A 25,503-nucleotide genomic window follows, 5' to 3' on the forward strand; every position below is an offset into this window, starting at 1 on the left:
ATGTCACATTTTTCCCAGGTACACTTTGAGAATGTCACTGAAGCATTTACTCTTCTGAAAATCTCTTAATCTTACATGCAAGATCCTATTCAATGTCTTTTGGAAATCCAAATTCACTACATCCACAAGCTACATCCTGCTAGCCAAATCCTCAAAGAGCTCTAATAAGTTTGCTGAAATTGATTTTCCTTTCATAAACCATGTTGACTCTGCTAAAGCATGTGTTCCTGAGTGCTTTGTCATTAATATTGGATTCCAACATTTTCATGACAACAGATGTTGAGCTAACTAGAGTTTCCCTCTCTATTCTATCTTGAATAGTGACAATAAATCTGCTGTTTACCAAACCACTGGGGCATTTCCACTATCTAGGGAATTTGGAAAGTCACAACCACTGCATCATTATCTCTCAGGATACCTCTTCAACAACCCTATGATGTAAACCATCAGGTCCAAAGGATTTAGCATTCCTTAGTCCCATTAGTTCACAGAATTGCAAAATGGTTACTGCGGGGAAAGAAGTCATTCAGCCTGTCTAGTGTGCAGTGGCTCTAAGTAGCAAAAATCTAGACAGTGCCAGTCCCACTTCTCTGCCCTCATCACAGAGCCCTGCAAATCCTTTCCTTTCAGATGTTTATCCCAGCTCTCTTTTGAATATTGCAATTGAATTGGCCTCCATTACTACCCCTGGCAAGCAGACCTAACCTTAACAATTCACAGTGTTTAAAAAAAAACTCATCACTTCTTTGTTTGCAAATCCCTTCATTCTTTTCACCCTTTTTTCCACCACTGGGGACAATTTCTCTTGAGCTACTTTGTCTATACCCTTCAGAACTTAAATGCCTCTGTCAGATCTTCCTGAAAACTCCTCTGTTCTAAAGAGAATAGGCCATCTTCTCCAGTCTATACACATACCTGAAAGCACTTCACCCTTAGAGTCATTTTGGTAAATATTTTCTGCACCTTCTCAAAAGTTTTCCCTTCTTTCCTGAAGTGTGTCACCCCAGAACTGGACACAATACTCCAGTTGTGGCTGAACCAGTGTTTTTGAAAGATTTATCATGACTTTCTTGCACAATTATTTAAATTCTTTTAAGTTCCTCACTATCTTTTGTCTCTTGATTACATACAATTTTTGTTTTGCTTTCAGTGACATTGATGCAATCACGAAGAAGGCATGGCAGCAGCTCTACTTCGTTAGGAGTTTGAGGAGATATGGTATGTCACCAAAGACTCTTACAAATTTCTATAGTAGTACAGCGGAGAGCATTCTGAGTGGTTGCATCACCGCCTGGTATGGAGGCTCCAATGCACAGGGTCGCAAGAGGCTGCAGAGGGCGATAGACTCAGCCAGCTCCATCACGGGCACAACCCTCCCCGGCATCGAGGCTATCTCCATGATACGGTGTCTCAGGAAGGTGGCAACCATCATTAAGGACCCTCACCATCCAGGACATGCCCTCTTCTCCTTACTACCATCAGGGAGGAGGTACAGAAGCTTGAAGACCCAAAGTCAATGATTCAGGAACAGCTTCTTCCTCTCTGCCATCAGATTTCTGAACAATCCATGAATCCTCGAAAACTACTTCGTTATTCCTTTTTTTTGCACTATTTACTTATTTTTGTAATTTATAGATGTTTATTTCTGTACTGTGCTGCTGCTGCAAGGCAACAAATTTCATGTCATATGTCAGTGATATTCATTCTGATTCTGATTTCTGTTGTGAAGATAAAAAAAATATTTGTTTAGTGTTGCTGCAAGTTCCTTATTCACCATTATTACCATAGATCAATGGTTATCTTTGCTACACTCACAGAACAGTACAGCAAACTTGCCTTCTTCATACTTCCCCACCTCACCTTAAAGCTATGCCCTCTAGTGTTTGTCATTTCCACCCTGGGCAAGAGACCTCTTGTAATTTTATATCCTTCTATCAGGTCACACCTCAGCCTCCTGTGCTTGAAAGCAAGCAATATAAGTTTGTCCACCCTCTCCTTATAGCTAAATCTCTCTAATCCAGGCAACATCCCGGTGAACCTCTTTTGCACTCTCTCCAAAGCCTCCACATACCTCTTGTAATGTGGCAACAAGAACTTCACACAACACTCCAAATGTGGCCTAACCAAAGTTTTATACAGTTTCAACATGACTTCCCAAAATTTATACTCAGTGCCCTGACTGATGAAGGCAAGCATGCCGTGTGCACGCTCTCTCTATTTGTATTACCAATTTCAGGGCTTTGCAGACTTCCACCCCAACATCCCTCCGTACATCAATGTTTCTAAGTGTCCTGTCATTTTATATATACTTTCCTTTTACATTTGATCTCCCAAAGTGCAGCACCTCACACTTGCCCAGATTAAACTCCTTCTGCCATTTCTCCACCCATATTTCCAACTGATCTATATCCTGCTGTATCCTTTGACAATCTGCCTCACTATCCACAACTTAGCAATTTCCATGTTGTCAAATCAGCCCAACAATATTTTTGTCCCATATATATCACAAACAACAGAGGTCACAGCACTGATCCCTGCAGAACACCACTGATCACAGACCCCCCCCCAGTCAGAAAAACACCCCTCCATCACTACCGTCTATCTTCTAAGAACAAGCTAATTGTGAATCCAATCTACCAAGTTTTTTGTTGATCCCATGTGCCTTAATCTTCTGGATCAGCCTACAGTGAGGGACCTTGTTGAATGCTTTACCATGTAGGCAACATACCCTCATCAATCATCTACACACCTCCTCAAAAAAATCAATCAAGTTTGTAAGTAATGACCTCCCCCTCACAAAGCCATGACTAATATATCCATGCTTTTTCAGATGTGAGTAAATCTTCTCCAATAATTTCCCTACCACTTATGTAAGGCTCACTCCCCTGGTTTGTTCCTGTTGACCTTCCTAAACAAAGGAACAATGTTGGCTATTCCCCAGTCCTCTGGGACCTCACCAGTGGCTAAAGAGGATACAAAGATCTCTGTCAAGGCCCCAGCAATCTCCTCTCTCGCTTCTCTCAATAACCGGGGGTAAATCCCATATGGTCCTGGGGAATTATTTGCTTTAATGTTCTTCAAAAGACCCAATGCTTCCTCCTTCTTGATATCAACATGTTCTGGAATATCAGTATCCACCTCCCTGTTTTCACTATCCCGTGTCTTTCTCCTTGGTACACTCAACGTACTTGAAAAAATTCTTACATCTGCTTTCACATTTCTTTTCTCTTTTTCATTTTTTTTAGTTATTCCTTTACTGGTTTCTAAAATGTTGCCAATACTCAGGGCTACTTCAACCCTTTACAATAATGTAAGTCTTCTCTTTAAATTTGACGCTATCAGTAACAATTTCACTGATCCTTGGATGGATAAGTTTCCCTCTGGAGTCTATACTTCTCAACGTAAATAATTAAATATTTATTGAAATGTCTGCCACTGTTTATGTACAGCCATGTCACTTAATCTAATTTCCCATTCTTCTTTAGCCAACTCTCATTTCATGCCCAGAAAATTGCCTTTGTTTAAATTCTGGTATTGAACTTGTTTGTCACTCTCAAACTGAACATGAGGTTCTGTGATATTATGATAACTCTTCCTCAGAGTATTATTTATGAAGAGATTCCTAATTATCCCTGCTTCATTGCAAACAACAAAATCTAATAGAGCCTGTTTTTATTTGAGTCCATAAAATATTGTTCAAAGAAACTGAATAGAATGTAATCTGTGAACTCATCCTTAAGGCTACCTTTGCCAACTTGGTTTTCCCAACCTATATGAAGATTAAAGTATCCCATATTTATTGCATTAACGTTGCTACAAGCTCCCATGATTTTTTAATTGACAGTCTGTTCAACAGACTAGCTACTGTTAAGCATCCAATATCAGTCACTCACAAATATTATCTGTTCCTTATATCCACCAAACTGATCTACTTCTGCATCTTTTGAGCCAAATACATTCTCAATTACATCAAACCCATTCATCTCTATATATGCAACTAATTTATCTATACTGTTCCAAATGCTTTGAGCAGTTAGATGAAGATCTCTTGATTTTGACTACTGCCCATTTCTCCACACTGACTCATTTTTTCCTTCCTTTCACACAATACTTATTAATACCCATTTTGCTGTACTCTGCTATCAGTTTGTCAGTTCTCTTTAATTTTCTAAATTTCTCCTCACTTGACTGTTCCCACATCTCTTGAGTTATTCAGTCCACCAGGACAACTGTCCCAGTTGACGCCAGAAACCTGAAATAAAGAAAGGAATATTAGCGACACTCAGCAGATCAGGTAGCATCTATGGAGAGGGAGAGTTAATGTTTAAGATTGATGACCTTTCATCAGAATTGGAAAAGTTACAAAACAAGTGTGCTTTAAGTCACAGAGAGGGGGTGGGATAGATGAACCAAAGGGAATATCTGTGGTGACCAAAGTTGGTCCAGGTGATACCATTGTTGTCAGTGCGAGTTAAGGGAGGATGATTTGGGACAATTTGTCTGATATCTATCTTTGATAAATGAGAGCTGAGCTCCTCATCCCCTGCCATCTGATCAAATCTTGTTTTATAAGTTCAAATAATTGAAGTTTCTATTCACATGATATTTAGTTGTTTTTTTTAACTGGATAATACATCCATTAAAAGTTAATCTACAGGTGAAGGTGTAAGATTTCCAATCTGCAGTCTTTCAGAAGGACATGCATGCATGTCCTTAATGCTGTGAAGCCACTATCCTTTATTTAGATGGTTATTGGGAGTGGCCATGTCAGCACTTGTTCTTTCCTGTGCATGCCCCTGTGAATTTGTATTACTAATATCGACCTTTCAGCTTTCTGTAAAACTTTTTTTTAAATAAAAGGACACACAAATTTTTCACTGTACACTAGAAAAAATTGAAATAATAATTTGTGGGAGCTGATACAAACCACCACAAGTATTAGAGGCAGAAAACACCCCCTTCCCATTTTGTACCAGGTTCTCCACTCTGTCAAGAGACACAAGAGACGGCAGATGTTGGAATGTGAAGCAACACACAAAGCTGGAAGAACTCAGTAGGTCAGGCAGCATCTATGTGTGCTGCTCCCAATTCTGTCAAACTGTTTCAAATTGCACTCCATTTAAATTGCACTCTGCACTAACATTCTCAATCTCATCATCACATGTTTGAACATGAACCAGCAGTAATCAGTGAAAACAAAGAGGGCCTGAAAAAAGGGTAACCATCAAGCTAGTTAACCAACATTTGCGTGCCACAGCCAAAGCATGTTAAAGAACTTGCAATTATTTATGGTCTTCAATTTTTAGTGTAGCTCATTGTGATGTGTTAAAATTCAAAGAAGCAGCATATGCAGAGCAGGTCTCAGTACAGATGAGTGAAAACAATGTTTTAAAAAATTCACAAATACCAGAACATTTATTGCTTCTGACTACATCTGGAATTCTGGGCTAAATGTGTTCTTACAGAACATCTTATGGTTAGCATGGAAGTGAAGACATTGCCATAAACAAAAAAATGTTAGAGCATAAGAAATGGTGACCAATCACAAAAGGTTAGGAAATTTGAATACAATGTATTTCATGTTCACCTCACTTGGACCCAAGTTTGCTCCTGGGTGTGTCCAATCATGTACTAATTTCCCAGTTTTGGAACTGGAAATTTGCCCTGTGTATTTTACAGCCAAGACACAAAAAGGATTATACCAATGGTTTCTTGAGCGAGTTGAATTAGGAAGGTCCTTGCTTGGTGGTCTAATCACATGTGGGTAACACCTCCTGGACCAGAAAGAAGAAAAATCTATTGTCATTTCTATTATTGATTGGGATCAGATAAACTCCTATTGCAGAAATCCTGTTAGGGTGAAGTCAGACTAGTCTCAGCTGTGACAGCCCCAAGCCTGTCAACATTCAAACTGCAGAAACAAGAAGGCCGGATGAAGCTGACTGTGCCAAACCTATGTGTTAATTCAAACAACATAATTCAGGTATATCGTACTCACTGTGTAGCCTCTGAGACAGAACGTTCGACTTTAAGTTTCACTGCGAAGACCAGAATGAAACTCCTAACACATTACTAAGCATTAGCACCATATTTTGTAAGTTTTACCTTTGAATAAATTGTTAATGTTCCTGACACCCATTCTGGTTGATATAAACATTGCATGACAATGTTCTAAAAAGAGTGGAGGCGTTCTGCCCAGTGAAATTATCAGAATTAATTTCTCAATCATCATCACAAAAATTTAGGTTATAATCCTATTGCACTTTGTGGGATCCTGCTGTGCAAAAATGATGGAACAGAAGTATTCCGTTGACTGTAAAGATCTTTGAGGTAGCCTAACTTTGTGCACCAGATAAATGCAAGTCTTTCTTTCTTTAGAGGAAAAGGAAGACAGTGAGCAAGGAGGAGGAAGTGGGAATCTGATGAATGTGAACAGATCCACAATTAAACAATATATATTGGGAGGCCTGATACCTCATGGAGACACTATCGCAGACATGTGCAGTGGCATCCAACACGTGTACTCCGTCCATGTATTGCAATCTGCAGCTTGTTGATGCAGAAACAGGGATCTAACACACCTGTGATATTCGTTTCTGCATCACCTAGAGGGATACCCCTGCATAAGTCCCAGACGAGGTCAGGGAATCTAACTTGGATAGGTCCCCTTTCAAGTAATTTGCTTTCCCTGCCCTCTTTAGAACCGCATTCTCCACACTAGCAGCGAGCTCCGCCCTCCACCCAAGCTCATGGCCCTTCCCCAATTCACTCCACACACAGACTAAGTTTCCCTGCCAGTGCTGCTGAAGATCTTTGTATAGGGAATTATGGCATTATATCCGTGTCCAATGCAGGAAAAGGCTGATCTGCACAAGCACAATTTGACTGGTTTACTCCGTTAAATTTCTGGAATGGTGTAATTCACCTGAGAAACTATTGCATCTACATTCCATTTTGGGGAAAATATATTTTCCTGTACATAGAGCCAAAAAAAAACCCCACTACATGAAATGGGAATGAATATTTCAAACACCATATGTCTGCAATTCTTAAGGTGCTTAACATCATCCGGGACAGAGCAATGTGCTCTATTGGCATCCTACCTACTGCCCTAAACATTAATTCCTCCATTACCAGTGCACAGTGGTTGCTGTACATGCCATCCCCAAGAAACAATGCAGTTACCTGCCCAGGCTACTCTTAACAGCTCCTCCCCATCCCACAGCCTCCTTCAGCAGGAAGTGCAAGGGCAGCAGATGCATGGGTACACCACCGCCAGTCGACTTCCCTCAAGTTGCACAACATCCTGACTTTGAAATACATCCCAGTCCATCTTCATCAATGCATCTAAATCCAGGAACTCTGACCCCAACAGTATTGTGGGAGCACCTTCTGCAACGGGGAGGCAGTTCACCACCACCTTCTCAAGGGCATTTCAGGATAGGCTATGACTGCTGGACTTACCAGTGATTTCCAGATCCCAAAATATGAATGAAAAAACTCTGTCTGTGCCTTATATTATGTTTTAACTTGCTGTTGATTTGAAATTGAAAGATAGCTTGAATTTTCTTCCAGAGCCTGACCTTCACTGAAATTTATGATGAACCTCTGCCACCTGAATACTAAGTACGTAAACATGAGAGACAGGAAATGTTGATCAGTTGACCTTTCCAAAATTGTGTTTCACAGGGTTAAGACATCCAAGGAACTAATGTGTGGAACACAACCTCGAGACCTTCCATTTTAGAGATTTTTTTGTCTGCTAAATTTTTTTTAAATAAAACATCCACTGGTTTAAAAGCTTTACAGGAGATAACACCTGCTTGTCGCTCTAGTAGGTATTAAGAAATGGAAGGTAAAAGAAAACTCATATTTTTCAGTGAGGCAATTCATTTCATATTAACTGGAAATGGAAAGGTGATCTGTATAAGAATTTGGTCATTTGGGAAAAAAAACAAAAAACAGTTGTTTTCAAAGGAAAATTTCAAAGGCAGGCACGGTAGTGTAGTGGTTAGTGTAACGTTATTACAGCGCCAGCGACCCGGTTTCAATTCCAGCCGCTGTCTGTAAGGAGTTTGTACATTCTCCCCATGTCTGCGTGGGTTTCCTCCGGGTGCTCTGGTTTCCTCCCACATGCTAAAGACGTATGGGTTAGGAAGTTGTGGGCATGCTATGTTGGCACTGGAAGCGTGGTGACGCTTGCGGGCTGCCTCCAGAACGCTCTACACAAAAGATGTATTTCACTGTGTGTTTCGATGTACATGTGACTAATAAAGATATCTTATCTTATCTTAAAATTTTGTTACATATGTGTGATATTTATATTGATTAAACATATTAGGATAAAACACAAATTCCATTCTACCCCGTAATGGTAACAGAAAGCATAATATCAAACCAAATCAGAGACTTTGCTTAAAATTTATAGTTATCATGTTTTCGAGCTGGCACACTAAAAAAGAAAATGTCTGATATCATCTATGAAAAGGTAAAATAACCTTTCTGTTGTACATGTCATATTGGTCAAATAGGGAAAAAAAATAAGCAGGATATGCTAATCATAGCATTATTTAATAATTTATTTTAATAGAAAATTGCAGAACAGTGGCAATTCTACTTGAAAAGTAAAGAAAAAACTGCAGATGCTGTAAATCTGAAATAAAACAACGCTCAGCAGGTCAGACAGCAAGTGGGAAGAGAGAATCACTTAGCTTTGATGAAAGTTCATCAACCTGAAACATGGACTCTGTTTCTCTATCCCCTAATTTTCCTGACCTGCTGGGTATTTCCAACAGCCTCTATCTTTTAAGGTAGCATGTCCATTTTTAGGTTTTGGGTCCTTTTGTTCTTTCTCCATAACCCGAACTATTCTTGAGCTTCTGAGCCTACACTGAACCTTAATAATCTTGTGATAGATTTATAGTCTTGGTGGGCCAGCAGGTGGCTTCATGGCCTCAATCTTTTGCTTGTCCATCCATCATGGATTGAAAGTTACACCAGATGCAACTCAAAGCAATCAGCAAAAATTCAATTCTTCAATTCATTAATTGTTAAGAATGATCCATGTCTTCAAAATAAGAGGAAGAAACATGAAGTAAAAAGGGGAAGGGCCTTCAAAACTAACAAACCTCCTGTTTGAAATTAGATTAATATTTTTCCCCCTTAAAGTAGTAGTTCTACGGAGAGAATATGGAGAAAATACAGTTTCAGGTGGATCAGCTGGTAAGAAAATGAGCCAGCCATCTTGGACCGTAATGAAAGGTTACAGTGGTCGCATGGAAACAAAGAACTTGCATACGATGCCTTATTGTGATCTCAGAATTCCAATTGCCTTGCAACCACTGAACCCTAAGAAATGTTCTCATTTCCCGGTAGAACTGCTCCATTTTCCCATGCGTCTGCCAGGAAGACTGGGAGTCTGTATAAGCATGTGTGAATGCTAATGTTCCAAATTTCCTAAGAGGTGCTTTGCAACAACATCCTGACTGTGCATCATGGCAGGTTCCTCATGCACTCCGAGCATCACTTTCTTGCAATTCCCCAGCAGATACACTGGTGAATCTGGCTACCAAACTCTGCCAAGTGAGACCTGGAGCAGGTTCAGTGACTGCATTCACTTCAGTGGAGACAAAGAGTTACAAGGGAGGTTGTAACAAGGTTACATGGCACACATGACACACATTATTTTTGAATTGAGTTGATTGAGGAATATTTGTTTTTCTGTTTAGATAGTCTTTTTCTAAAAAAAAAGTTTAATGACTTCTACTTTTAACAGTGTGACAAGTTTTTTTTAAGTATTTCTGAACAACAGTGACATTCAGAAACACCCTTTATTGTAATAGTTTTGACAGCCAGTTGAGGTTTGAGATTGGAGGTACTGGCTTCACCTTCTTTCAAAGCACCAACAAAGGCAAGGCTCATTCTGGCCTTGCTATGTGTTGCAATTAAATCTGGAAGGTGCTCCACTGTGCAGGCAGGTTGGGGTTAACTTCATTGAGGAATTTAAGATAAGGAGGAATTTAATGGGAAGATTAAGAGAGAGCGAGGGGCATGTTGGGGTGGTGATGGAGTTGGCAGTGCTTGTCACTGCCAACAAATTCTGGGTCAAAGCTGATGAGCCAGATTGATTGGGTTTCTCAGAGCATTGAGGCATCTCCTTCAAGGAGCATCTGCTTATACTTGTGGGGAAGACCAAACTGCAAGCATAAAAATAAATTATAAACTAATACATGGAATAAGAAATATCTTTAGTTTAGTATATATTCTCTCACAGAAGGATGAGTGGTATATTGAGGAGAGCTTAGTTAAGTACACGAGTGAGAAAAGGAATTGAAGGTTATGCTGACAGTGTGGGATGAAGCAAGGTGGAAGGACACTCATATAAGTGCAATACCAATATAGATGTCTTTGCCTGAATGGTCTGCTTCAGTTATAAATTTCTAAAATAACTTGTTGACATAAGTTTTAAGAACTTTAAAGAAAAATGGTTTCCACCTAGACTACAAAAAGCAAGGTAGCAGATGGGGCAAACATCACAGGCACAACCCTCCCCGTCATCGAGGACATCTTCAAGAGGCAGTGCCTCAAGAAGGCGGCATCCATCATTAAGGACCCTCACCATCTGGGACATGTCCTCTTCACATTACTACCATCAGGGAGGAAGTACATGAGCCTGAAGACCCACACTCAACATTTCAGAAACAGCTTTTTCCCCTCCACCATCAGATTTCTGAACAGTCCATGAACCCATGAATACTACCTCATTATTCCTTTTTTGTACCATTTATTTATTTTTGTAACTTATAATAATTTTTATGTCTTTATGTCTTGCACTATACTGCTGTCACAAAACAATAAATTTCATGACATATGTCAGTGATAATAAACCTGATTCTGATTCTGATATGATACACCAGCAGAAAAAGGCACAAGAGACTGCAGATGCTGGAATCTGGGGCAGCAAGCAGTCTACTGGAGGAACTCAGTGCATCAAACAGCATCTGTAGGAGGAAAGGAATTGTCCACATTTTGGGTTGAAATCCTGCATCAGGACTGGATGCAGGGTTTCAACCCAAAACAGCGACAATTCCTTTCCTCCCACAGATGTTGCTCGACCCACTGAGTTCCTCCAGCAGATTGCCTGTTACACCAATAGGGACAGGATCCAGTCTATGATGAAAAGGACTAAACCATGTGGACCCAAAAATACCTGCCGCAATCCTACACTAATGAAATCTAGTGTCCTCTTGTGGAGTGCATGGGAGTTTGTGAATTTAGTGGATAAGTTCACATTTTTCACGGGTTCTGTGAGTACTCATACATCTTTAAAAAGTTACCTGCTCTTTTGTACCAGAAACATCAACATTTCATCACCTTTGGGTGGGGCTGGAGGGGCTGGTCCAGTTGAGATTCAGGTCAGTGCTGACCCCCAATAAATTGATGGCAGGAATCTCTCTTGTTGGACATGATCATTGTCTGATACTTTTTTTAGTGTGAATGTTACTTGCCACATGCATCAATGTTGTCTAGATCTTGCTGCTTGCAAGCAGAGACTGCTTCAATTGCTGTGAACTTATGAATGAATTAAACATGGTGGAATCATCAGTGAACCTTCCCACCGATGGGTAAGGTTGAGTAAGTCCATTAGTCTGCATCAAATAGCCCAGGGAAAATTGTTGCTTTCACCAATAAAAATGGCAATGAGTTGCTTCAGTAATTGCATTCCATGTATATGAGTCATTTAGTAACAGTCAAAATAATAAACCAATACCACTTAAGGACATTGAGGAAGCAACTGAATGTGGTTGGGCCAAGGACACTGTCCTAAGGAAATCCTGCTGTGCTGTCCTGGGGCTGGGATGAATTACCTCCAAAAAACACCACCTTCCTTCATGGCAGTGGACGAGTAAATGTCAGTTGTCAGAATGCTGCTCCTTAACTCACTGTGGCAAAGTTTATTGATACATGAAAAGGCTGCCTGTTAGAGAGTGCTCTCCTTTTTAAGATCAGCCAAGATCACAATGCTCAAGGTAACCTCTGCTGCTGAGATGTTTGTGAATGCTTGAGACCATGTGGAAAGATGTTTGACTGTTACTAAATGACTCATATACATAACATAGAATGCAATTACTGAAGCAACTCATTGCCATTTTTATTGGTGAGAGCAACAATTTTCCCCGGGCTATTTGATGCAGACTAATGGGCTTACTCAACCTTACCCAATAAAAATATTCTTTCATTTATTTTGCATTAGGTGCTGCAGACTAAAGATGCCGGTGACAATCTGTAATTTTTAAAGCAGCCGATAATGAAATTGAGATTTAGTCACCTGTTACTAATAAGACAATGCCTAACTTCTGATTACAGTGAGCTGATCATTCACCAGAGAAGGTGCACAAAAGATTTACAGCTATTATATCTGGACTGAGTATTTGCAATTGTCAGGAGACTGGTGGCTCATTTCAAAAGAAAAAAAAAGGTTGATTGGTAACTCAAGAGGTTTGTGTAAGTTAGGAAGGGGTTTGATGCAGAAGATGGTGAGAATATATTTTCACTTGTGGGGAAGGCCAAATCTGTTCAGGAAATGTAAGATAATAATAAATCCAGTCAGGAATGCAATAGAAACCTTTAGTCAGAGAGTGGCTGTAATATGGAACTTTCTGCCTTGGGGAGGGATTCAAATTGATAGCATCCATGCCTTTAGAACAAAGAACATGAAGGAGAAATGAGCTGGAGAATGTTGGATGAAGTGACATCGAGGAAGGTCATGGAGTGCTTCAACACAGTGACAGAGCAGCTGGACCCAATAGTCTGTTCTGGTGCTGTAAATTCTGAATAATTCAATGCAATTCATCAAGAGTCTGCAATCTAAGCCCACCAGGTGATATACTGTCCTCCATCCAGTAGTTTATTATTTCATTTGATTCTGGAATAATTTAGAGGGGTTCTGATTTCCTACAGAGTCATGGAACCCTGGCAGTTTCAGCATGATGTGTGCTTCCATACCACTACGCAAATTTGTAATAAGTTACAAGAAAGTATCTTTCACTATTTGCTTCCAATCATGGTATTGTTGACTAAAAATTCATCTACAATCATTAGCACAGAACACACTTTATATTTTAGGCAATATGATGTACTCAGCCTGTGAAATTCACTCTTCGTGTTAAAGCACAATCAATAAGGAATGACCTTTTCTTCCAGAGTTCTGGCAACAGCTTTAAACACTCCAAGATCAGCTTTCCCCAAGCCAAAGAAACTCATATAGCGTTAACCCGAAAACACCTGAGTCTTACAAATTTTGTGGGAAATTTAAAGAATATCCAGTTCTTGGAGACCACATTTTCATGAATGTGAAAAGGCAGAGACATAATTCTTCTTTTCAGGATTGCCTCGTCTTCTTGAATGAACAAAGTTCTAGTGTAAATTCATGGGTGCTGGCTATTAAAAAGAGCCATGTGTAAGATACAAGCCGGACTCCTCCAGGTTCCTTGACATTTTCTGCAGACTTTCAGGCAGTCCTTCTGATGGCCTAAGATTCTTGATGTTGTTTGTTGCTCCAGATTCCAGCATCTGCAATCTCTTGTGTCTCCAAATTCACAAGGATGTTGACTGGACTGGAGATCTTTAGATATAAGGAGAGACTGGATAGGCTGGGACTTTTTTCCCTGGAGCAAAGGAGGCTGAGGGGCAACCTTAAAGAGGTTCATAAAATTATGAGGGGTGTAGATGAGGTAGATGGACACAGTCTTTTTCCCAGGGTAGAGGAGTCTAAATTTAAAGGGCATAAGTATAACGTGAGAGGGTAAAAATTTAAAGGGGACCATTTTTCGCATGGAGGTTGGTGGGTTTATGGAACAAACTGCTGGAAAGTGGCAGAGGTGGGTACACTTACAGCATTTAAAAGACATTTTGACAGGTACATCATTAGAAAAGGTTCAGAGGGACATGGGCCAAATGCAGGCAAATGGGACTAGCTTATGAAGGCACCCTGGTTGGCATGGACGAGTTGGGCTGAAGGCCCTGTTTCCATGCTGTAGAACTCTATGACTCCATGTATGTTTGAGCCTATTAGCCTTCTTCTGTAGATCTTACTCTGAGACTTCTGGAGCAGAACTTTGAAATGACCTTGTCTTCCAGGAAGACTGTCCTTTTCCTCTGTTCTGGCACCAGGCCATATGGCCAGTGACTCACCACCAGACAGCCCTCATTTAATCTACCCTCTGCAGTACACAGAGTGTCAATATCTGAGCAACTGCAAGTGTTAGAATGAGTAATGACTCTCGTGAGGCTCGACTACCTGAGCCGGGGCAGATAGGTTTCTTGGCCAACACAAGAGGTGCAGATGCTGGAATCTGGAGCAACAATCTGCTGGAGGAACTCAGCAGGTCAGGCAGCATCTGTGGGGGGGGCGGGGCGGAAGGATATACCGACCCTGCATCAGGACTGCATTGTTGGCCAACGTGGTCCTGATGCAAGTTTTTGACCCAAAACATCGACAATTCCTTTCCCTCCCCACAGATGCTGCTTGACCTGCTGAGTTCCCCCAGCAGATTGTTTGCTACTCTAGGTTTCTTGGCCATCTGACAGGACAAGAGTCATGATGAGGGGCAGGAGAAGTGAGAAATGCCTGCTTATACCATTCACGCTGTGCAAAGCAGTAGATGTTCTTTGAGAAGGAAACAAATGAGATGTGAGAAGGTGGATTAGGTTTAAGCACAGCTGCACAGCCTGAATGATCTGTGATGATTCCCCAGTAATGGCGAGAGAAATCTCCTCCAAGCTACTGGGCATGGTATTCCCCAGTTTGAATCTATTTTCTACATGAAAGAGAGAAATGATGTGCACGATGTGCTTTCACAGCTGGTTATCTGGTAGTGTGTGAAAGCTGTAGGTTGGGGTGTGAGGGTTGAAATGACAGTAAAACTTGAACATGTAATGAAGTGTATGATTGCTACAAGCTGAAAGGTGACCTGATGGAAGTTTATCAAGTGATGAGATAGGGTAGATAGAGTCTTTTTCCCAGGGTAGAAATGTCTCATACTGGAGGGCATAGGTTTAAGGTGAGGGGGGAAAGTTTAAGTGGAATGTGCGGGTTAAGTTTTTTTTACACAGGAAGTAGTGGGTGCCTGGGATACACTGCCAGCGGTGGTGATGGAAGCAACATGACAGCAGCATTGAAGATGCATTTAGACAGACATGTGACCGAGAAGGAAATGAAGGGATATGGATCGCGTGCAGGCAGATCGGATTAGTTTCATTTGGCATCGTGGTCAGCACTGACATTGTGGGCCGAAGGGCCTGTTCCGTGCTGTTCTATTCTATGTTCTATGCTATTCATAATAAGTAGAGATTGCTAGTGAGTTTGTGATCGGGCTGTACAGCCTGACACAGTGCATGAGTGTAATGATGGAAACAGTTGTGTTGTGATGGGTGAATTGAATAAATGCTTTTAGTGTTAGGGCCCTGGGTATAAAGGGTCACTCTCCTGCTCTTCACCATGGCATAGGTTGGCCAATTTTTACCCTCATCTGCTGTGGCTTCCTACAACAGTCCAAATTATATGGAATAATAATATATATGAAACAAAAACAGAAAATGCTGGAAATACTCAGCAGGTCAGGCTGCATCTTTGAGAAGAGAAATCAAGCTGACTTTTCAGATCAAAGGCCCTTTGTCAGAACTAGGAAGGAGACAAAAGGATTTTGTTAAGCTGCAGGGAAGGGTGGGGGAGGAAAAATGTCTCTGATGCAGTGAACCCGGGGTGATCATGGGGATAAGTTGTAAACAAGGTTATCTGGTCAATGAGTGACTGGGAGCAGTTAGACGGTGAGAACATGGACAAAAGAACATAGACAAAATAACATAAGGGTTGCAAAATGCAGAGCAGGAAAATGTACCACTCTTCTGTTCCCACCAATCACTCACCTTCTTATGGAACTTTCCCTTGTTATGGTAGGCAATGCAACACTTGTCCTTTCATCTCTTCCCTTCCCAACATCCAGGGACCCAAACAATATTTCCAGGTGAAGCAGTGATTCACTTGCACTTTGTCCAATCTAGTGCACTGCATTTGGTGTTTACAATGTATACTGTAAACACCAAACGCTTTGCGGAACACCTGTGTTCAATCCATAGGAGTGACCCTGATTTTCCTGTTACCTGCCACTATAATTCTCCATCTCATTCCCACTCTGACTTATTGACCTGTGACCTCCTTTATTGTTACAATGAGGCCCAATGCAAGCTCGGGGAACAGCACCTCATCTTCCATCTGGGAATGTTGCAGCCTTCTGGACTTAATATTCTATTCTACAACTTCAGGTAATTTGATTTCTGTCTGTATCAGTCATCCATTTGTGATATTGGCTCAGCTTATTTGTTGTTTACGTTCCCCTTTAAGATAAGATAAGATAAGATATTTATTTATTAGTCACATGTACATTGAAACACACAGTGAAATGCATCTTTTTGCATTACTGAGAATGTGCTGGGGGCAGCCCGCAAGTGTTGCCACTCTTCCGGCGCCAACAATAGCATGCCCACAGCTCCTAACCTGTACGTCTTTGGAATGTGGGAGGAAACCGGAGCACCCGGAGGAAACCCATGCAGATACACAGGGAGAACGTACAAACTCCTTACAGACAGCAGTGAGAATTGAACCCAGGTCACTGGCACTGTAATAGCATTATGCTAACCACTATGCTACCGTGCCGCCCACTAGCCGCTATGCTACCGTGCCTTTATTTCCCTCTGGGCATGGAAGACGTGCCTGGCCTGACCTGATGGGTTTGTCTTCCTGCTTTGCATTTTGTCTATATTGCCTTCTTATGTCTATGCTCTTTTGTCATCATAGGCACAGATTACCCTGCTCCCATTCACTCATTGACCAGATTGGTCAGAGGGCATGGGATCCAGGGAAGCTTGGTGATGTTGATTCAGAATTGGTTTGCCTGTAGAAAGCAGAGGGTTGTGGTAGAGGGAGTGCATTCAGATTGGAGGGCTGTGATTAGTGGTGTCCCACAAGGATCGGTTCTGGGACGTCTGTTTATTGTGATTTTTATTAATGACTTGGATGACGGGGTAGAAAGGTGGGTTGGCAAGTTTGCAGATGACACAAAGGTTGGTAGTGTTGTGGATAGTGTAGAGGATTGTCAAAGGTTGCAGAGGGACATTGCTAGGATGCAGAACAGGGCTGAGAAGTGGCAGATGGAGTTCAATCCGGAGAAGTGTGAGGTTGTACACCTTGGAAGGACAAACTCCAAGGCGGAGTACAAAGTGAATGGCAGGATTCTGGGTAGTGTGGAGGAGCAGAGGGATCTGGGGGTTCATATCCACAAATCACTGAAAGTTGCCTCACAGGTGGATAGGGTAGTTAAGAAAGCTTATGGGATGTTAGCTTTCATAAGTCGTGGCATCGAGTTTAAGAGCCGTGAGGTAATGATACAGCTCTACAAAACTCTGGTTAGACCACACTTAGAGTACTGTGTCCAGTTCTGGTTGCCTCATTATAGGAAGGACATGGAAGCGTTGGAAAGGGTGCAGAGGAGATTTAACAGGATGCTGCCTGGTTTGGAGAGTATGCATTATGAGGAGAGACTAAGGGAGCTAGGGCTTTACTCTTTGGAGAGAAGGAGGATGAGAGCAGACATGATAGAGGTATACAAAATATTAAGAGGAATAGATAGAGTGGACAGCCAGCGCCTCTTTCCCAGGGCACCAATGCTCAATACAAGAGGACATGGCTTTAAAGTAATTGGGGGGGGGGGGGGAAATTGAGGGGAGATATCAGAGGAAGGTTTTTTACCCAGAGAGTGGTTGGGGCATGGAATACACTGCCTGGGACGGTGGTGGAGGCAGGTATATTGGTCAAATTCAAGAGATTACTAGATAAACATATGGAGGAATTTAAAATAGAGGGATATGTGGATGGAAGAGGTTAGATAGTCATAGGCGAGGTTTAAAGGTTGGCACAACATGGCGGGCTGAAGTGCCTGTATTGTGTTGTATTGTTCTATGTTCGATATCGTTGTTTGCAGCTTATCCCCATGGTCACCCCAGTTTTACCCTATCAAGATATCCCTCCTTCTCCCACCCTTCCTGCAGCTTAACACATTTCTTTTGATCCTCCTTCCCAGTTCCTACAAAGGGTCTTTGACCTGAAACATTAGCATTTTTTCCCTTCTGACAGATGTGGCTTGACCTGCTGAGTGTCTCCAGCATGTTCTGTTTTTATCTCAGATTTACAGCATCTGCAGTTCTTTTAATTTTCACTGAAATGTAGAATGACTTCCAGCAACAGGTCCAGGCAATGAGTATTTCCTCTTTGATATATGTAGTTCTATCTTCAGTCAGTGCCAGCTACCTTCAGCTGGTGCTCATGACTCTTGAAATTGCACCCTCTGGATATGCATTAATTTGATAAACAATTGTCTTAATGCTGACTGGACGATAAAGAGGTACGAGCAGAACTTCAGATGGGAACTGCACAGTGTTACACTTGTATTGTGATTCCAGTGTTCATTTTCCAGCAAGATCCAATCATACATTACGTCATCCAGTCTTGCATTAGCTGGTAACTGCTAGGTTCAGGAGTCCTCGTGGAACATAAATTTTATCCAGCTTAACACTGCCCCAAGTCATTGAGGTTTTTCAGACCTTGTTTCGCATCATTGGTCATTTCTGCTTTGCAGGATTTTCTTTTGTAAATATGTCAATTATTGGATCAATTTATTTCAGTAGGGAGTCAAATATTTCCATTGGACTTGCAGATTATTTTGATCACTCCTAATTCATATTGAACCTGGAATTAAGCAGACTAAGACTTACATGAAGCAAATGGTACTTACTTCCAGAGACAGTGTACAGCTTTCATTCAGCATTGCGCTGAATGTTTAGTAATTCCACCAAGGAAAATTTCCCCTGCAAGGATTTATTCATCTTCCTTCATAAATTAGTCTCTTGACAGTTGGGTTAAACTTCATGATGTTTAATGCCTATCTCATGTCTCAGAATTGGAGATAGAAATGAAGTAGCTGCAAATAGTGCATTTTAATCATGAAGTTCTCTCATTGCGTTATCTCAGTTCAAGCGTTTTAAGCCAATGAGTACATTTCCCTGTATACATTGCAATGTGTCCCAAGCCACACATTATACCGCTTTCCATTTGGGATATGGTGCTACATTCCTCTACTTAGTTAGCATCACTAAAAAAAAGACGTCTGCAGTGTTTTCCAATGATAAACTGTTCCAAATATTCTGTGTAAGGAGTTGATAACTCAGCATTAATAAAAGATTCCAATAATTTAATTTAACTTCAGCTGAAATCTGTATTCTTAGTTTATTAATTCTATGACCTCATCACAGAATCTGCACTTCTATTCATTGAACTTGTGTGGCCACTACCCAATGAGTGAGAGTATTACCACATTATAAAGTAAAATAATGTAGATTGCTGGAAATCTGAAATAGGAAGAGAAAATGTTGGAAGCACTCAGTTGGTCAGGCAGTATCTGTAGTTAACATTTCAAGTCAGTGATTTTTCAGTCATGTTATAATGAATCTATTATTTCCCCTTTTTTTATTATATATTAATGTAAATTCAGTTTTATGTTTCTATCTTTGTAAACATGGTACATTCCTGTAAGGAAAAAATAGCCTTAAACAATATAGAGAGATTCCAGAAAATCTTTTTAGCAATGTTGCAATTAGCAACACTTCAGTTGGTTAATTTTGTTAAATGTCATGAGTGGTATCTGTGCTGTTACAAAGGAACACAAGAAAATATAAACCAGAGTAGACCATCTTGAGCCTATTCTGCCAATTAATGAGATTGCAGCTGATCTATAACCTCACTTCATTTACTTTCTTTGCCCTACATCTCTTAATATCAGTGCTTAACAAAAATATACCAACCTCCAATTTGAAATTAGCACTTAACCCCATATCAGCCACCCTTTGCCCCAAATTTCTGTCATTCCTCTGCAGACAATAGTGTTTCCAAACTTCAGTCTTGAAACTCCTACCTCTAATTTTTAGATCATGCCTTCTCGTCCTGGATTCCACAAACAGTTGGAATAGTTTCTCTCTTGTCTGCCTTCTTATCTTGAATACTTCAATCAAGTCACCCTTCAACTTTCTAATACTCGGGGAGGGATGTGTATAAAATTATATCTAAAACTAAAGTCATGGTAGAGTTTTTAAAATTATCACATTTAATGAGTAGGTAAAGGAATGCAGAATACCTTACAGATATATAATGAAAGAGGGTAAAAATAATTTAAAAAATAAATTACATATTCAAAAAATAAAGATATTATTATGCATAGATATAAGCAAGACTTTTCTTTAGAATAAAGTTATGATTTCTGAGGGAACCAATGAAGTCACTGTACAACCCTCAGTATCTGAGATAGGCAGGTGGGCAGGTGTTTGTGAGGTGATGCACTCATGCTGGGCTTTTGCTTGTTTCTAACACATGAGCTTGAGGTTGTCAATACTATCCAGAATGCTGCTTCTCCATTTTGAGTGTTCATGGGTCAGGATTTCCTAGGAGTCAGTGAGAATATTGCACTTTATAGGAGGTTTTGAGGATAGCCTTGAATGACAGAGCTCAGAATAGAGTATCTGTTTTGGTATTGAGTACTCAAAAAATATGGTCTGCTCAATGGAGATGACAGTGTAACTAGGGCCCCAGTGCCAGGGATGTTGGCATGGGAGAGGACACTGAAGGATTATTTGCTTATCCTTCTCGTGGATTTGGAGGAATTAGAGGAAACAGTGTTGGTGGAAACTTTCCAGTGCCTGGAGGTGCCTACTGTAGCTAGTCCAATTCTCAGAAGCATTTGGAGGGCAGAGATCTCTACTGCCATGGGTCTTATGCCAAGTTTGAGAACTTTATCTTCAACCACCTTTTTCCACAGATGGCCACAGGCTACGGTGATGCACTGAAGGTGATAGTTAATCTCATCATCATTATAATCTATGCTTTCCAGGGTGCCATTTTCCAAGTGTCCTTTACTTTCGCAGTGCAGTATTGTACTGCAGGGGCAGATTAGTAGAGGATCTTTGCTTTACAAATGTTGCATGTAAGGCCTATCCTCCTTTATGCTCCAGTGAAAAGGTCAACATTGACTTGGAGTTCAGCCTTGGCATAAATGCAAATGCAAACATCATCTATGTACTACAAGTTGGTTACTATGTTTGGGATGATCTTAGTTGTGGGGTAAATGCAATATGAATTGAACAGTTTACCTTTATCCTGTAGATCTATTCTGGTTGGAAACTTGTTGGATGAAAAAAGTAACAGCGCCTTGCTTGATACTGATCTTGACTAAGACTTGCCCTGTTGTGGATCCATTGGTTAGGATCACAGCTTGCATGCCATCATGAAGCAGGTGTAACTTGGAGAAAAATTTCTGCTGTTAGCCAAATTTGAGGGGCCTCCACAGTCCCAACTGACATGAGTCAAAGATTTCTGGAGAACTTGGTACCTCTGTTGAAATTTCAAAATTTGGCAGAGAGGAACCTCCCTCAGTAATTGCAATCTCATCGTCCACATCTGCAAAGAGGAGGACAAGCCAAGGGATCTCACAGATATTATAATCATAGCTGTCTTTAAGAAAGGAGACAAATCCAACTGTGACAGAGAACAATCCCTGCTGTGTACCACAGGGAAACTCATCCCCAGGGCGATCCTCTCCTTGACCGCTTTCTCCCAGTGGCCAAGCAACTGCTCCCCAATCGCATTGTAAATTCTGTCCATTTTAAGGCACAGTGGGCATGATCTGCACCGTGTAACAATTCCAAGAGAAAGACAGAGAGCAGCGACAACATTCACAAAACAAAGGTCGTCTACCAATCTGCACCCTATAACATGGCCTTTTTTGATCTTACTTTAGATATGTCAGCTTAAGAGCCAAAACAAGGCTGAAACTATTAAACTGATATGAGAAACATAGATGGTGAACACCTGGCAGAGGCAAGGTAAATAGCAAAGTGTGAAGTATTTTCTCAAGAATAAAACCAAAATACTCAATGGAAAAACATTAAAGGCAAGCAAAAGAATAAATGAGACCAGAAATCTCAAATACATAGCTCCCACAGCAGCGGCTACATTTTAAAAAGTGTGGTTTTGAGATAGTCCATTGTTGTGAAAGATTCCATATAAATGTCAGTCTCTTTCTTCTTTCTTGGAAGTGTGAACACTGAGAGATAAATCCATAAAAATAGCTAAAGGCATTTTTGGTTTTAAAAAAAAAACTGAAGTATAAGACACGTGAGGACTTAATAAATGCATGTGAGCCAATAGCCAGAACCAAACCAGAATACTAGATGTCAAATTCAGAAAGAGGCATTAAACCTATAGAAATCATACAATGAACTTCTCATCAAGAATGAAAAACTTTTGATATGAAAAGACAGTTACAATGCTAGTACTGGCATTACTACAATAAAGTCAGTTCAGTAGCAATCTAATAGATGGTTATTTAAATAAAAGATATAAAGACTTTTGATAAAAGTGAAGAAGAGACTATTCATTCAGATTGTGGAGGCCTTAGTAATGAGTTATCAATTTAATAATAGTCAGGAACAAAGCAAGAAAAGCTGCAAATACAAAAAATGGTGAAGTTGAAATCCTTAGCCACAGGGACCAGTTGAGACAGAGATCTCTGAATCTCCTAATGGGTCAACATTTGATGCAGAGTCAAGACATAGAGTAAAGCAATGAGATTAATTTTAAATTGTTTCAGTATACTACCATTAATATTTTAAATTCAATACACATCTTCTGTACATTATTGTTCTGTACCAAATTATTCTTTGGATTATAATTCTTACTCATCTACATTTCAGATTGGCATACTGTATGCCTGGGAAAAGAGCATCACACACTCCAAGGATATGCTCAGCTCTGCTCGCGCAGTTTTTAAAACTTGAGTACAAAATCAATCTCAAGGTTGCAAGTGTGCCAAATATGTTTTGTAGGTCCTCTGTTATATGAAAATTGCATTGACTCTACAGTTTTTCCTAGATTGCTACTTACTGCTATTTCAAGACAGTTATGTGCATTTCAATTCCTATGTTCTTATTAATGTTCTTTTGAGCATTACTGCAAACACACAAGGTAACATCATCACTATTTTTCAGGCCCATGGAGGGTATAAATGAATATGTATATACTGATAAGGGACATGGATAATGTAGCTGTCAGCAGACTGTTTAATTTGGACTGTAATCATAGAATTAAAGGGCACAAGTTCAAAACTAACAAGCTTCTAGCAAGGACTGAAGATGTGGAGAGGCTTTATTTAATCTTTACTGAGTATACATGGAACAACTGGCAAAAGCAAAGTGGTGTCAGCTCATTGTTTTAATTCAAAAATGGATGGCTGTCTAGTTTGGCAAAGGACTATAATCACGATGGTCCCATTCAATGCAAAACACCACTTACAAACTCAGCAATTAAAACACACAGAGATCTGGGTAAGCAGCCATTTTTGTTTTGTGCACTCATTCACTGCTGGGTATTGAATAACAACACAAGGATCCTCCCAGGGTTCTTCATCTGCCTTGGCAATCACACCTCTTCCCCTTTAATATGAATGAAACATAAAGGAATGCAGCCAAACATTATCATTGAGAAAGTCCACTGCTGAATACAAAGCTGCAAAACAGCATTTCCTTACTTAAAAGTTCAATCTGCCTCATGGTTTTCTTGTTCATCCTACATCCTCTTTTATGGGCAGCACGGTGGCACATCAGTTAGTGCTGCTGCCTCACAGCTACAGTGACCCAGGTTTAATCATGACCTCCGGTGTTTTGTTTGGAATTTATACACTTCCTTGCTGTCACGTGACTCTGTGGGTTTCTGCTGGGTCTTTTGGTTTCCTTCCATATCCCAAGATACATGGGTTGTTCAGTTAATTACTCTGAGTGTAGGTGGGTGGTAGGAACATCAAGATCACGTTGATGGGCATATGAGAGAGAACAGGTCACAGTGAAATAGGTTGGGAAATGGGATTACTCTGAGAGCTAGCAAAGACTCAGTAGGCTGATTGACCTCCTCAATATGGTTTCATGAGAATGATGCAGCTCAGTAGATAGTAAAACCTCATTCTAAGGTGTCTCCTCTTGCACCACATCCATTTCAGTAGAAGGTGAGGTATCTTCTGGTTCCAGCACATCGTCATCTACTTTGAAATGGCGATGAAGAGCTCTGACATCAGGTTGTTCCTTCTACCACACTTGTTTAAAGCACACAGTGGCACTAAACCCTGGTCATACAAGTACTTGTAGAACTTCGACACTCCATGGTTGACAGTGAAACTTTGTCCAGTGTGGTTGCTTGACCTCGAAAAGAGACCTTAATGCAATACTAGCTGGCTACTCATCTACATGCTCCATACACAACAATAATACAGCAATGTTATATTGCAGGACAGTCGCCATAGCTTTTCTGGATTATAGTGAATAGCACCTACAAACTCAGCAGCAACTACTTCAGCTCTCAGAACAACGTTTCTTGCTTATGTCCACTTCCACATTGCCTTGTGATTTAACAACTTTCATAGGGCCCCTAACGTTCAACTTAAAGATGGCAAGAAATGTTCATAGTTATTGAGAGGTCATAAGCAAATACAGGTCATGCTTTACAAAGGTTCAACATCCTCCTTCAGGTGAATCCTGGTCTCCTTACCTTGCATGTTTCTAAGCTCATCACGAAACACCTCAGGTTACTTGTCATAGGCAGCTGGAATAGATAGTTCCTTTATACTCTTGACCTCTGCCCATTCAAGCTACATCTTAGATAATTGATTCTGGGACAGGACATTGGAATAGTGTACTGGCACAATCAGATAAGGGAGTTTTGCTTTACCTTCACAATTTCTCAAATCACCATCAGCTTGATGCCAGTGTGGATATGAAGAAAGGTAAATTCCTTCAGCTTCACTCTACATTTGGTCAACAACCACAGCTTGACCTACCCAGACATCACCAAAACTTCAGTACCAACATCAGTTTCCACTGACAGCCTTCTTTCCTTCCTGATCTTTACTGACTTACAGGAATTTTCAGTAGGATTCTAACTTACCATGAACAGACCGTACAATCCATTGTGGTCTCCAACTTCTAGCTCATGCATACTTTGATTTACTATTCCTCCAAATAGGCTTCCTACTGCCTGAGTTTGCCCTAGTGTCCATATCTCAAAACACATGTGGGTTAGCAAATTAATTGGTGCTGGTGGTGGAAGGAATGATGTTTTGGGTGGTGGATGGGGTGTCAATCAAGCAGGCTGCTTCATCCTAAATGGTGTCAAGCTTCTGAGGAGTTGGTACTACACTCATCCAGGCAAGTGGAAAGTATTCCATCATTTCTGCCTTGTAGATGGTAGAGTGTTCTTGGACTAGCAAAAGCTGAGTCACTCACCACAGAATACTTAACTTCTGACCTGCATATTAATGTGGCCAGTTCTGCTGTGTTTTTGGTCAATGGTGACCC

This window comes from Pristis pectinata, chromosome 10, assembly GCF_009764475.1.
Source record: "Pristis pectinata isolate sPriPec2 chromosome 10, sPriPec2.1.pri, whole genome shotgun sequence".
NCBI lineage: Eukaryota > Metazoa > Chordata > Chondrichthyes > Rhinopristiformes > Pristidae > Pristis > Pristis pectinata.